We start from the raw sequence: 5,755 nt of genomic DNA on the forward strand, positions 1-5,755 counted from the left end.
TCTGGATACATAGAATCTAAAGCTTTTATCGAACTTAGTGAGTCTGTATTCACTTTTTTTTGTACCCTTTATTAAAATACATTAGTACATCATTCATATATAATTCATGGAATGTATTATATATTCCTTTGCTGGAGTCTTCGCCCTTTGATTTCCTTGTGGCATTTAAGGTGTCGATATGAGTCCAGCTAAGGTGGTATAGTCTAGCAATAGCCTAAGTCTACGTCATGGAATTAATGTTTTTTTTCCATAAATTTACTGTGTTTAGCATTAATATATATACCAATATATATTTTGTATGCTTCTTCTGTATTGGCCTTCATTTTAAGGAGTTTTGAGTTGTAATTCTATTGTAGTGGGCGTTCTTTGAATTTTATAACGTGCTGGAGCACACATTGGTTTTGAAATTTAAACTAAACCTAAAAAACGTATTCCCTAATTTCGTGTCCTGGCACGTTGTTTCTGAATTTTTATGTGGATTGTTGCTGGTGTATGGGTCCTGACCAGTGGATTTCTTTGGAGCTGTATAGCGAAAAACTTTATGTTCCTGCGTTGGATGAACTCAGTGGGTACATCATATAGCTGATCAGTCTTCGTCTTCTTCAGCGATGTTGTCCGTGTGAATTAATGGCATCCTTTTCATCCTTACTTATCTTACCATCGAGATAGACACTTATAGCAAGTATATTGGTCGATATACATGGTACGACACCAAAAATAATGTAAGGCATTCTTTCTCGGGCAACCAAAAACCCCGACATGGTGACGATCCTATTTCACTTTTGAAAAAATTACATAAAACTTGAGATGACGAACTCCAGAAGTATTTAAAAATAGGCTGAAATTGAAAAAATGGCATGCGAAGGTAGTGCTATGGAATACTTTTTAAAAAATGTCAGAATAAAATATATTTAACTTTAGGTACTGTTAAGTTTCATTCCTATTTCAAGCTGTATAATTTAACTTCAATTCTTAACTCACCTCCTTTAAACCTCTCTCTCTTTCCATGTATTTTATTTTACCGTTTATTTCAAACTTTACCATCTTTAAATTATGAATTATTGTATTTATTAAAAATGTAAAGTGACATTGTAAGAAGAGGTAATTGCAAACTACTTAGTACAAGAGCCACGTCAGTTATCTCACCCCTATTTTTGATCATTTTAATGAAAACTATGTATAATTACTAGTCAAAACTGATGAGTATGCAAGTATAGGTAGAGGGAATAAAAAATGGTGGCAGTTTTGAAGCGATAAAAAAAAACTAATTGTTCATTCGGAGCTCTATATTTGGAAAAGTAGCAATAACACAAGACAAGCTAAGAGAACGCCATTTAAAGAATAGTAAATTTGCTAAAATATGAGCCCTAACAGAGCTATTTATGTCCAATAGTTCTCAAGATATAGTTGTTTTTTAAAAAGCAACATTTCATAAAAATGTTGTATGGGACGTACTGAAAGATCAGTACTTAGCGAATTTATGTTGAAAAATTTATATCTCAAAAACCATTTGAGGTACAGATGTCTATCAGCACTCCAATTAAAGCTAGTTTAATGAGCTATAAAGTAGTTTATGATGTTTATCTTTGTAGGAGAAATAGTTTACATGAAATTTGTTAAAATAAATTCATTTATAGTTGTTCGGACAAATTTTCATTTACAAAATTCATATTCATATGTGAATATCATAAAAACTGCTACCCCTACGAAGATAAGTGTCATACACTACTTTATAGTAGTTACATTTCCTTACTTTGAGCGTTTGCAGACATATGTGCGTCTTATGGATCTAGAGATATATTTTTTTCAAAAATCCAACATTTTTTACGAACAACTAGAAATTAACATTCTAAATTTCAAATCTCAGGAACTATGTGACGTAAAGATGTCTATTAGCTCTCAAATTAAAGCTAGTTTAATGGACTATAAAGAAGTTTATAACCTTTACCTTTGTAGGAATAGTAAATTCGTAGTCATGATATTTGCTAAAATAAATTGATTTATAGTTGTTCGGACAATAAGTTTGATTTATGAAACACCTCATTTCAGAAACCATTGGACGTACAGATGTCTGCCAGCGCTCAAATTAAAGTTAGTTAAATTGACTACAAAATAGTTAATTATGTTTATCTTAGTAGAAGAAGTAGTTTTTATGATATTTGACGAAATAAACTCACAATATTTTGTCAAATATCATAAAAACTACTTCTTCTACTAAGATAAATATAATTAACTATTTTGTAGTCAATTTAACTAACTTTAATTTGAGCGCTGGCAGACACCTGTACGTCCAATGGTTTCTGAAATGAGGTTTTTCATAAATCAAACTTATTGTCCGAACAACTATAAATCAATTTATTTTAGCAAATATCATGACTACGAATTTACTATTCCTACAAAGGTAAAGGTCATAAACTTCTTTATAGTCCATTAAACTAGCTTTAATTTGAGAGCTAATAGACTTCTGTACGTCTAGTAGTTCCTGAGATATAGAATTCTCAAAATAAATTAACTAACTACTAATTTTTCAGTACATTTTTAAGAAATTTTGCTTTTTAAAAAACTATATCTCGAGAACTATTGGACGTAAATAGCTCTTTTAGTGCTAATATTTCAGCAAATTTACTCTTCTTTAAATAATGTTCTCTTAAATTTTCTAATGTTGTTGGTAGTTTTTATGATATAGAGCTCCGAATGAAAAATTAGTGTTTTATTAACGTTTTGAAACAGCCGCCATTTTTTATTCTCCCTACCTATACTTGGGAGACTCATCAATTTTGAATAGTAATTATACATAGTTTTCATTAAGCTAATCAAAAATTGGGATGAGATAACTGCATTTTTTTTATTCACAGGTCTACTGCTAACTGTGTGTATAACCCACAGCAAATTTAGTGATTGTATACATTTTGATATAGTTAAAAATATAAAAAAAATAAATAGAATATAATGGAGAGACTAAAGTGGGTAAACATCACTGTCCCGTTCTGTGTAGTTAGTATTTAAGGAAGAAGAAATTATGGACTGCAGTTGAATCGTCAGGCCTAATACCACTGTAACATGAAGAGACTGAGGCATGTTGAACGTATAAGAGAACTCCTTTGCTTGGATGTCCTTAGTGGTGCATTAGTGAGAGCAATTACAGATAGCCTGCAAGGAGCTCCTCTCTCGCATTATCCTTAAGAGGTAGTGGAGCAATTTGCTCTAAGAGCTCTAGCACTAAACTGCTTTATCTCCCCATTCTAATTCTCTGCTTCATGGGCTAGAATCGAATGTTTTCATCACGTGCCACGACAATCCTTAGCTCTTAACGATGACACCAAGGGGTTTTTATTACGCGGTTTTTGTCACTACAAGATGACTGTAATATAAGATACGATTGTTTGATTACAGAAAAGCAGTATTACGACTCTAAAACACAAAACAGTGATATAATTGCTGTCTATGTTTTGCTCAAGTTTTCATTATGATTCTATTGTAACCAGTGAGCCAAACTTAGCTGATATCTCAGTCACTTGATTCAAAACATTCACTAATCATTAATTTCTGTCTACCTTCATATATCTAAATGCTCACTCTATTGCCAAGTCATTCCTTGATTTGTTATCTAACATTATTCTTCCCAAACCCACTAGTTTCTAACCTTGCTTCCTCTTCCATTCCTGGCAATCCTCCGAGGCGCCTGAATAGAAAATGGCCTCTTGACCTTATATTGTAAAATGTTTGTAGAGTTCTACTACCGGGTAGTTTCTCAACATGCTGTATCATATCATAATGATCTTACTTCAAATTTGCTTGTTGTATTTTACATACAGTTGTAAATGTCAATAAATCAATAAATAAATTAAAAAAAACAAAACATTATTCAACAAAACTGAATCATTCTTCTATATAAATACATTTTTTTCAACAGTAATTATTATTTAATTTTGGACTAATTACTCCAAGGACCTGATTTCGAATCCAGATGTGGCAGATAATTATTATCAATAATAAATATGCATGGATGTGTTGTCGATAGTTGACTGCAACAGCCTGACTGATGTCCAAGTAGCTGGGCTTAGAGCTGTGCAATGTTCCGATAATACGGAAATACTACGGAAACTAATAGGCACTGCCGAATATTTAACACGACAAAAATAAATAAATCTGTACTGCTACAGCTCATGAAGGTCTGTTACTAGAACAACGGTTGTGCAAGGAGGTGATTTGGTCAGAATCACGCTCTAACACCAGATTATTTCCCAATGAAGGGTAACCACTATATGATGCTGGGCAGTTCCCGAACCCACAGAGTTGTCTCAACTCTACAGTAATAGAATAAATAATTATCTGCCACAAATGCATTCGAGCCCGGGTCCTTACCACTCAGTGCCGCATTAATTTATATAAATTGATTTGAAAATAAATTATTACAATTTATATAATTTAGTTCCATACTGGATAATTTTTAGTTTGTCAAAGTCTCAAATAAAGTGGAATTAAAAAAAATATGACATTGACATTATTTATAATTTTAAAATTCTTTCTTGAGACTGGCAATTTTTTTATAAATAATTCAAAACACTATCCAAATTATAGTCTCAAAACTTTTATTTCTTTTACACGTCCAACGTTTCGGCCAATTCGGCCATCTTCAGGGACAATCTACAACAAAAAGTTTCCATTACATGTATGATCCAACAACCAATTTAAATATTTAACACTATTATTTATAATTTACCTTACCTCAATTCACTATGAAACATATAATTTAACCATTCCAAAAACTTCTTACATGCTATTCTGCCCAGGTCAAAACATTTATATCTATGAAAAACATTAAAACCATTAGGTAAAATTATTTTTTGTTAATCAGTATATCCCACATATATTTAATTACCTAATAAGTCAAATATCCATTAAAAACCACAGTCAAAATTATTTCTCTTTAAACACTATAATACACTTTTATCACAACATTGCTTGTAACCTTCCTTTACTCAGTTCAAGCGTTTAAAAAATTATTTATCATAATTACACTTTTGTCACTTTTTCTCTTTATTACATTAGCAAAATTCCTATCAAGGCCAACTATAATTATCCATATATAAATTATCCTATATTATTTATATGTTAATCTTACTTAATTAACATTATAATTTAATTGACATTCAATTATAAATACACAAGACAACTACTACAGAGTTAATTATAACAAATTAGCACAATTACTAGTAAACCATACAATAAAATTCAAGCAGAACTAATAGAAATGTCTTTAATAAAACTAATAAAAACAGTAAAGAACATTATAAGCGTGGAGGTATTTAGTAGATATCAGGTTTACGGTGGATAAAGCCCCCCTTAATTTAAATGTTTTAAACTAATCTTAACAATTTAGACGATATTGTATCCCATTAGAATTTAAATGTTAGATGAAGTAGAAAGAGTAATACTATAATATATAAATTAAATATAAGGCAATAATGATAGGTAATTATTTTAATTAAATTAATTCTCTTTAGTTATTTCATCTGTAAACCAAATAAAAGAAATTAATGATGTATATTACAGTGCGCCTGATATGGCAATGGCCCGAAACGTTCCCAGTTATGACTGATTTACAAATAAATGAATTTGAAAAATAAAGGTAATTTTCACATCACTAAATATTTAATTTTAATTTTCCTGTATATATTTATTTTATTGAAGAGAATCAAATATAATCTGCCACAAATTAAGTGTATCAATTATTCGTTAAAAATTTATAATA

The 5,755-nt window shown here is 30.5% G+C and overlaps 1 protein-coding gene across 1 annotated transcript in view; it reads left to right on the forward strand.

Moving 5' to 3' along the window:
• LOC112211175 (serine/threonine-protein phosphatase rdgC) overlaps positions 1 to 5,755 on the forward strand; it is a gene marked incomplete at its 3' end in the record, with an annotated part of 32,178 nt that overhangs the window by 1,331 nt on the left and 25,092 nt on the right. The window lies entirely within an intron of this gene.

The sequence above is a fragment of the Halyomorpha halys genome, unplaced genomic scaffold, assembly GCF_000696795.3.
Source record: "Halyomorpha halys isolate HHAL.00 unplaced genomic scaffold, Hhal_1.1 Scaffold758.1, whole genome shotgun sequence".
Lineage (NCBI taxonomy): Eukaryota > Metazoa > Arthropoda > Insecta > Hemiptera > Pentatomidae > Halyomorpha > Halyomorpha halys.